General features: G+C 39.2%; 1 non-coding gene across 1 annotated transcript; it reads right to left on the bottom strand.

The window, feature by feature from the left end:
- Nucleotides 1-4,782: 4,782 nt before the first annotated feature.
- Nucleotides 4,783-4,843, bottom strand: LOC128592876 (U7 small nuclear RNA). Its single transcript, XR_008382092.1, has one exon. It is a non-coding gene; the product is annotated as a U7 small nuclear RNA (small nuclear RNA).
- Nucleotides 4,844-9,881: the final 5,038 nt, after the last annotated feature.

The raw sequence follows: 9,881 nt of genomic DNA, 5'->3' as shown, positions 1-9,881 counted from the left end.
TCTACCTCATGATTAGTAATCTCATTAATCTTCTCTTTTCTGATCAATCAGAATGGGAAAAGAGTGCTTCCATCCTAGTGATCCCACAGCCTTGGTGGGGTCTGGCCATCATAGCCCTTGTGATTGGTCCAAAATAGAGTGTGTGGCCTTCTAAGATTTCAGCAAAACGCATATGCATTTAAATATTTTATTTTCAGTCTTCAATGAATTTAAATGCTTTCCTCGTCAAGCCTTTCTATTAACTTCAGATTTATTTAAGCAAACTGACATTAATGTTTTCTTAAGTCAATAGGTTAATGATGTATTTTGACTAGATTTTCTAATATATGTGAAAAAATATTTAACTGCAGATATTTATTTAAATGTATCAAACCAGAAGAAAAACAACACAAATTTTTAAACTTACAAGATATAGATTTTTATTACTTTTATTATTGGTACCCTAACAGTAATACTCTGAAAACATAGCATAAAATAATTATAAAAGAGCACTCTGACTGGACAGGCCACACCAGTCAATGGGAGGAGCCTACTAGCACATGTGAGCTTTGGGTAAAATGCAAGGGACTTTCAGCTCTGGGCCACCAATGCCAGTGAAAGTCCCCACTGGCCAAGATGGGAATGTAGTTTTGTGGTTCCTGATTTCATGTTCATTAAAAAAACGTATTGAGCATTTTCTGAATGCCAAGGACTCATCTGAGTCTGAGGATACCCAGCACTGAACAAGATACGTGATATTCCTGCTTTTATGGAAACTGTCATTTAAAAGAAAGAACAAGAACAACAACAAAAAAAAAACAACCAAAAAACAAGTGAACACAGAAAAGATTAAGACAATCACAAAGAGCTAGACAGGTTAGCCCATGATGTCCTTTCTAAGAAGGTGACATTGTTCCTGAGACCTGAATGACAAGCAGCCTTGTGTGGAACAACGTGTGCTAGCATCTCACACGGACACCAGGCTTGTTTTGCTTTAATGGTTTGACCAGAGTGATGCTTCCACTCAGGGAGGCACAACAGTAAGTTTAGAGATATGTTATTTTTCTCACATTGTTGTGACTTTTCTTACATCACATCCTGGTTACTTTTCTTATTCTTATGCCAGCACTAAGAGTACAGATTAATTCCTTTAAGAGAGACTATCTGAAGCCCAACAGCCGATGTATAATTTCAAAAACATCTCTGTGCCTTCAGTAACCATCACTGCCTTGCGCCAGTGAGAGTCCAGTGGGTAAGTGCTGCCTACATGGAAACCACAGGGTGCTAAGGGCCTGCCTGGCTTTATTTTGCAGGCTAGATAAGGCTCCCTGAAATAAGAGATTTCTAAACTGTGACCTAAAGAACAAAGGGAAGTTCCTTGGGTAAGGGAACCAGGGGGACAGGAGAGGAAATCTATGCAGAGGGATGTTTGCAAAGGCCTCCGGGGAGAGACAGCAAGGCAGTCGGGGAGCTGCACACGGTCTGCACTGAGCTGCAGCCGGTAGGGCAGAAGGGACAGTGACAGGAGGGGAGAGAGGGACAGGATGGGCAGGAGCCGGGGTAGGTGAATCTTGCTGAAGACTTTATTTAGGCCAAGGAAAAGGACAACTTCCATTAATTCATTTGACACATTGTTATTAAGTGGCTTACGTACCATGCACTGTTTTAGGCACCGGGACACATCAGGGAAGAATCCAAGGCTCCTGCTTCATTCTGTCTACAATGTTGGGGAGGAGATAGATAATAAACTAAGAAATTCTTTGTCCAGTAAGATGCCAAGAGTTTGAAGACTTTGGGGCTTGACACAATATGAAAGCAATTTTTCAACTGTGAGCACTCAAGAGTCCCAGGTACACTCCAATGGACATATATATTTTTGACAATCGCACTTGTGATCTTGGCACACTTTTACTTAGTTCTGAGTTTCTCAGACACAATACCTTCCTTCCTTTTTTTTTTTACTTCAGTTTTATTAAATCATAATTGTATACATTTATGGGGTATAATGTGATGATTTGATATATAATGTGGAATGCTTAAATCAAACTAACATAACCATCTCCTCACTTATTTTTGTGGTATGACATTTATAATATACTCTCAGCTGTTTGGAACTGTACCCTTGCAATAGGTGAGATCCCACCAAATACCCTCCATTCACTCACCCTCCCCCCTCCCTTCCCCTCTCCATCTTCTCCCCTCTTTCTGGACTGTGTTTTATCCTTCCTATGAATGTGTAAGTGTCTATATATTGGTTTCATAATAGTATTGAGTACATTGGATACTTTTTTCCCCATTCTTGAGATACTTTACTAAGACGAATATGTTCCAGTTCCATCCAGGTAAACATAAAAGATGTAAAGTCTCCCCCTTTTTATGGCTGCAATAGTGCTCCACAGCATACATATACCACCATTTGTCTGTCATTCATGGGTTGATGGGCATTTAGGCTGCATCCATGACTTGGCTATTGTGAATTGGGCTGCAATATTATTACTAGGTATTACCCAGTTGAACAAAAGTAATTTTACAACAAAGACATTTGCACCAGAATGTTTATTGCAGCCTGAGACCTCTCTGATCAGGACCTTTTCACAACCTGGACCCCCTGGGTTCTCAGTAGTGCTAATTCAATAGAGCAGTGAGCTGGGAGCAAGAATTATGTGGGTTTCTCCAATTATTTGGACTCAATGACATTATATTGTTTTGCAGAGATTCTTCAATAAGCTTAGGCTGTGACAGCTAAACTCTGCCACGAAACTTTTAAAAAATTGTACTAATCTTGGGGGACTATGTTGTTATAATATTTAGGAATTCAAAGAACTTATTTCTCAATGTGTTTTCTCTATAGTAATTAAGAGTTGATCACATGTGTGACTAACATGATGTAACTACTCAGAGTTTTGTGGTTAAGCAGATTTATTATTATTGTTGTTGTTGTTGTTGTTGAAATGATGAAATTATGCTTGATTTAAACAAACAGAAAAACTACTCTGCGCTTTTCCAACAGAGGAGATTTTGCTGCAGTGCCAAGAGATTGCTCTAAAGATAAATTGCAAATTACCACCAACTTCCTCTTTTTGAAGAAAAGAAAGGAATCCAATCCAGTTTTAAGCCTCAATCTCTTTAAAGCAAAATGTGAGGTGCTGAACTACGTGGCACTTTTGATTATATGTTGAAACCACACTAAGTCCCTGAAATCCAAGGGAGCATTGCACTCTGGTCCTTTGTGCAGAATACTCACATGAGTGCTTACAGGCCCCAGGCCAGAAGCAGATTGCTGCTGATAGTAACTGACAGCATGAATTACTGCATTTTCAGAGACTCTGCAGGATCAGCTCGGGTGATCTCACTGTGCTCACATGGCAAGCTGAATACGGCCAGTGCTAGCATCAGCCTCCCAAGTTCAGGGGATGGCAAGATCTCTCAGCAGTTGTTTGAAAACAGCCAGCACCTTTGAAATGAGTGACCGTGGCATCTAGCTGTCTCAGACTTACAAAGCTAGGTTTTTCTTTGATGAATTTCCAACACCAAGCATGTAAAGTCCCCTAGAAAAAGGAGAAACCAACTCATCTGTTTATTTGTCATATGAAAACCAGACAGGTCAATGGATGCTGAGGACAACAGCAGTTTCTTCGTAGCAAGCAGAGCTGCTTCGGGCCTGCCACTTGCTGTGGCCCACTGGGGGGTGTGGTCCACTGGGGGACTTTCTGCAATTGGTAATTGCCTTCTTGATTCTTAACAATTTTCAGAAATCTTCCTCTAATTTGGAATAAATATTGTGAGAACTGTACTCTCTATTAGAGATGCTCAATTGAACTAAAATATATATGATGGGAAATGCTCTAAAAACAAGTTTATATTTGTGTATATCAACACACCCCAAATCACTAAAATATAATTCAAGCAGGAGAATAACTCATCCCAAATATACATCTTTGGAAAGAAAAGCAGGAACTGGAAACATTTATCCAAAATATGAAAACATAGATCCAGTATCCACAGCTCAGGGTCAGTTTTGAGATTTCTTCCGTTATTTCAAGTTATTATAAAACACCCTTAAGTAGCACCCAAATTTCAGGGGAGACCCTTTTCCCACCAATAGCAATATAATCTACTATTTCTGAGGAAACCTAGACTTCTTGAGGTTTTGAATTCTGTTCTTGGCAGGTAAAAGCCTTCCAGGTCATCTTTAAAGACATATTTATTTTTAATTCTTAAATCTACGTGTTTTCTGTTAATAAGTTGGAGGCTTAAACATGGTTATTATTCATTCTTTTATTTACTTTAGAAAGTTCTCAGTTCTCCTGAAACAATGGTCTCTTTGGAGATGGGCCTGATAGAATAGACAAAACACTGCTGTCCGTGTTTTGCTCTCCCTGGAAGAGGTGAGCTCTCATGGGTTATTTCTCCTGAGTTATCCCTGCACTAATAGGGGCCTCTGGGAGGGGGAGGGAAAATGGGAGAATCTTGTTTTCTGTTTTCTTTTCATTCTTTTTTTTTTTTTTTTTTTGAGACAGAGTCTCACTTTGTTACCCTGGGGCGAGTGCACTGGTATCATAGCTTACAACAACCTCGAACTCTTGGGCTCACTCTTATTCAGGCTAGTCTCAAACTCCTGAGCTCAAATAATCTACCTGTCCCAGACTCCTGGAGTGCTAGGATTACAGGTGTGAGCCACTGAGCCTGCTGAGAACATTGTTTTCAAGGGGAAGCATTGGCTGGTTGAGAACAATCTTAAGTGTGGGGGGAGGGGATTTTATTTATTATTATTCTTATTATTTTTTAAAAATTTTAAATGTTTATGTCTTCCTGTAGAGACCAGAAAATCTGCTAGACAAATTCTAAAAGAGCTGTAACACTAAGAGGGGTGGTGGTGTATTTTAGATTGGAGAGCCCTTCCTGTCCGGGGGAAGTCAGGGTGGAGAGAAATACACCAGTCTGCTGTTGGGGGAACGTGCTGGAGGCAGGCTGGGTGCTCAAAGCAAGGAGCACTTACCTCTCAACCTGGACATTCCATGAGTGTCGCTCATTCATTCAATGGGCTCAGAACTCAACTGACTACTTTCTCCTCCTCCTGTATTCCTGATCTCAAAGAAAGGCCCACTTTCCTCCCAGCAAGAACACAGACAAACTTGGGGGTTCCCTCTTGGCTCCTTTCTTCCCTCTATGCACCACAGCCAACTAATCACCAAGCCCTTGCATTTCTGTATCTCAAATTCTGTTCTACATCCTTCATTTCCACACCAAATACGCACATGTCATCACTAAGTGCCCTGTCTTATTCTCTCTAATCTGATCTCTACACTTTCTAAAACACACATCTGATCATCTCATTCTTCTGCTTAGAAGGTTCTCCATTGCCTTCAAGACAAATAAAATAAAATAAAATAAAATAATTGGAAAATACTGTTTTATACTGCAAGTGCTCTTTATGTGTAAATAACTGAAAAAATGTCCAAACGTGTAACATTTCATCTGTAGTTAGGTGCGAAAGTGTGCAGACATAACAACAGACACCGTGGAGGTCACTGTAACACGCCCTGTGCTGTTGTGTCAACACCAGGGAGATTAGAAGCCGCACTCTCACTATTGCTCTTCAAACAATAGGAAAACCTCAGTGGCACTAGTTTTCAAAACACAGCATTTTTCTCATTTCTATAAAATGGGTGAAGAAGATACGAGCTATGTTAACTTCTTATTTACATGCATAACATTTGTATAAAGTCCCTATGATCAAAGAATGCCTTTCATGTTTAGTCTGCAGCTTTCACTTCCTCAGTGAGGCTCTTAATATAGGGGAAACTTCGCGAGGTTCTTTCCCTCTTTTCTCTTCTTCGTGTGTACTTCCATGTCTTATGCCCTGGCAAAGAGCCCTCTGGATTAGAAGTTGCTTCCAGAATTTCTGGGGTCTCTTAATTAGCCCATTTGATGTCTGTAGGGCACTGTTGGGAAGGCATCTAGCGATTTGAACTGGACACTTGGCTGGAGAAGTCCTTACCGAGCTTGGAAGTAGGGTCTGGTGTAAGGCCTGGGTTTTCGCCTCCAGAACCCTTCCACGTGCTGGGGTAAATGAAAGAGGAACAGGTCTTGGCTTCCGTCTAAAATTTAATTATAAATTGGTTATAAAGAAAAACCTCTGCTCATGGAGCTGGTTTGGGGGAAGGATGAACTGATTTTAAATCAAGTGTAGGTGAAGTTTTTTACCCATCCAAATAATGGTATTTTATGTCAGATTTTCCATGATGTTTGACATGCAGAGCTGGTGCAGAGTTCCAGTCAAATGTAGCCTTAATTCATTATCTGTTCAGCAGGTATGTATTAAATAGACTCTGTCAGCCAGATGTTATGATAAATGCTAAAGAATTTCTAAACAAAAATAACACAGTCTCTGCTCTAATATAGTTTACTTTAAAAATACAGTGTCTCTGGATATACAATATTATGTAAAAGCAAGAAAGCACCTATTTTAAAAATATTTTTAATTTTTGCTTTGATGAAACAAAAATTATATATAAGGAGATGATTAAGTATTTACCATTTTTCCTGGCTACTTTATCTAATGGAATAAAAATTATTTAAAATAACTATGTAATAATTTAAATAATGTAATAATGAATTCAAATAGTTTAAAAGAGATATTTTATATTTTGATAGCCAACATATTTTGTCCAGGTAGGAAAGGTCTAAAGAAAAAAAGAATTCCTTAAAAGCCCTTTGGAATTTATTTCAGAAACATTGATAGTTATAGATCTATTGCCAATAACATCTAATTGTTAAGCATTACTTTTTAAAATTTTTAAAATTTTTTTGATCTTCTCATTTTTCTTCCAGCTAGCATCAAGAAGAAAGTGTTTCTGGACTTGCATTCAAAATTTGGTTTAAGTCCAAGGTTTGCTATTTGTAGTTGCATAATTTTGGGAAGTCACATTTGCCCTTTTTGGCCTTGTTTCTTCATGTGTAAAATGATACGATAGGATATATTGAATAATAGTTGAGGTCCCTTCCAATTTTAACATTTTCTGGTTCTTTAATCTTCTGGATTTGCGGTTAGAATGTAGACACAGGGATAGGAACATATGTTGAAATATGCTATTAAAAATATAAGCAACCCAGAATTTCAGATTTAGTTGGAATTATGAATAGGTTCTGGTTTGCTTATATCACAACACAGACTTCTGTACTCTGCTAGATTTATACTTTACCAGTTCATATGTTCCAAGGAAAAATGCATGTGTGTGATAAGGGGGGCATTTACGACAGATGCAGCTTTTCATCACAGGAAGCGAGGGCCATCCCAACTATAGACACTGATGTCGTCCTTGGCTGGGGCAGGCACAGTTCAGAGAAGAGCACCCTTAGATGAAGTCCGTCGTCACAAGGCGTCACAAGTGCATCCTGGCGCTGGCCTGCAGGTGTCCTGTTGGCAAGGTCTGGCATCCTCACTCACTTCTGACACCTCCTTTTTAGTTTCTCCTGATCCATTCCTAAGTTGGAAGGACTCTCTTACTTCTTTATGGTACAAGTCACGTTTGTTCAGTCTTGGCGTTAGAACTAGCTGTGCGCACCTCTCTCCTGCTCTGGTTTGTAAGCTCCCCGAGAGAAAGGCTCACGTCTTGTTTATCTTTGTATTTCCTCTACCACCTTGCACAAAGTGGGTGCTCAGTATTTTCGTGGAAGTAAATAGCTTGACTCAGTAGCTGAGAATACTGAATTAAAAAAACTTCTTCAGTGTTGCGTTTTAGTTCCTCAAGTCCCAGCCTAAGGTTGAGCTTTGAAGGATGCTGAAAGCTTAGCTTGGTGAAGGCAGAATGCCCTCCTGGGAGGAGTTCCATCTCTACTGAACTGAGGGGATCTTGGCAGCTCAATCAAGTTGAAAACAGATTTTTGCTTCGGGTTCTGGGAGGGGACTCCCAATGTATTTGTTGTTATCCAAAGAATGACATTTGCTTTTGGTTGGCTGGTCAATGAGTAGTCTCTCTCCTACCTTGGGATGTCCATGTCTTCCCACCTAGCTTGGCTATGGGTCCTACTGTTCCGTTGCATCACTTCCTGTCTATGTAGGGCTAAGCCTTGGTTTTGTACAGAACAGTGCTATCCTGAAGACAGAATGAGACACTACATAAAAAAGCCAAGAGTATAGAAAGATCTAGTAGTAAAATATACCATTCTCTGTCCTTTTTGCAAATCTCATTCTTTTCTGTTAAAATCACTTTTAGCTCCTTAAATTGAATTTTTCTATAAATCTAGTAATATGTTTCTATTGCTATTTCTTGATTAATCAACTTTAAATGTTATTGATGATTTTCTGCTCAGAGTGCTGTGGATTTAACTTATTGAAACACTACTCAACTTTCTTCTATTCTTTATTTCTCATAGTGTTTGCTATTATGTACACATATATACAATAGCATATATATTTATACATATTTTTGTTTGTCTACTAGTTGTGTGTGTGTTTGTTTTTGAGATAGAGTCTCACTATGTCCCCCTGTGTAGAGTGCCATTGCATCATAATAGCTCACAGCAACGTCAAACTTTTGTGCTCAAGTGATCCTCCTGTCTCAGCCTCCTAGTAGCTGGGACTAGAGGTGTGTGCTATGATGCCTGGCTAGTTTTTTTTTTTTTTTCTATTTTTAATAGAGACAGGGTTTCACTTTTGCTCAGGCTGGTCTTGAACTCCTGATATAAAGCAATCCACCTGCCTAATTTCAGTTTTTCTGTTGTAACTTTTTCTATTTCTGCATTAATACCCGGTTTTCCCGAAAATAAGACATCCTCTGAAAATAAGACCTACTTACAGGAAAGATAAGACGTCCCCTGAAAATAAGACCTAGTGCATCTTTGGGAGCACACCTTAAAATAAGACACTGTCTTATTTTCGGGGAAACAGGGCAGTATATTCTGGTTTTTATTACTTTAACTTTAGATGTATCTCTTTAATAAGCACTGTGTAAGATAGTGATAATAAAACCTGCTTCTGTGCCCTACCCTCCCCTCTCTTCCCCCCTTTGATAACCATCACTTACCTTCTCTTTCACATTTACATTTTGTTCTCAAAATATAATTAAATTCTTCATAGATTGAATCTAAAGACATTCAAGAGTTTGGGGTTACCTCCCAAACTGTATAAATATTAAGTACTCAGGATTAAGTAGGGTGCTAGGTTGTTCTCTCTTTTCCTGGGTTCAAAGTTATGACTCTGATCACTCACAGGACGATGGTTTTTATCACTGCAGCCAAATAGGTCATCTCTTATTACCCTTGTTTAAAAGCATACGCATTTTGATTGCTTTGTGTTTGGAAGTTGTGTATTTGTACACGAATTTTTACCTCTAGATTCTAATTGCCATTCTTTTTTCCTGTTGGGATAAGAAACATAGCTTCTCCACTGTATCACTAAAATGTTTCAGATTTGTGATCATTTTCTTAATTAAAAACACAATATATTGTATGGACAATCTTCTTAGAACCTGCTGGCTTCCCATGTTAACTTGGAGGTTGCTTTCCAACTGCTGTGGACTGTTCCCCTGGGACTTGCTTTCTTTCCTTTCCCACCATTTCCTGCATCCCACACTTCACCTTCTTGATTTTCACCTTTACTTCGTTGATGTATATGCATCATGAGAAAGAATTTGGTGAGGATGAGGGCTGGGTAGGTGGTGGATGCTTTCATTTGACCATCTGAAAGTGTTTTCCCGCGTCCTCACTGGCATGGCTCTTTGGCAGGGTGTACACTCCTTGTGCACAGAACATGCCACTCAGAGCACCCAGGAGTTGCTTCTGAGCTGCCTCGTCCTCATCGTCAACATGCGTCGGCACCCACCCCAACGAGTGAATGTCTGTCTTCAGCTTTGAGATATATTTTCTTCCTTTCTTTGTTTTCTTTTGTTTTATAATTT

The sequence above is a fragment of the Nycticebus coucang genome, chromosome 1 (genome assembly GCF_027406575.1).
Source record: "Nycticebus coucang isolate mNycCou1 chromosome 1, mNycCou1.pri, whole genome shotgun sequence".
NCBI lineage: Eukaryota > Metazoa > Chordata > Mammalia > Primates > Lorisidae > Nycticebus > Nycticebus coucang.
The sequence above is the reverse complement of the archived record's forward strand: the minus strand, read 5'-3'. Positions and strand labels throughout refer to the sequence as shown.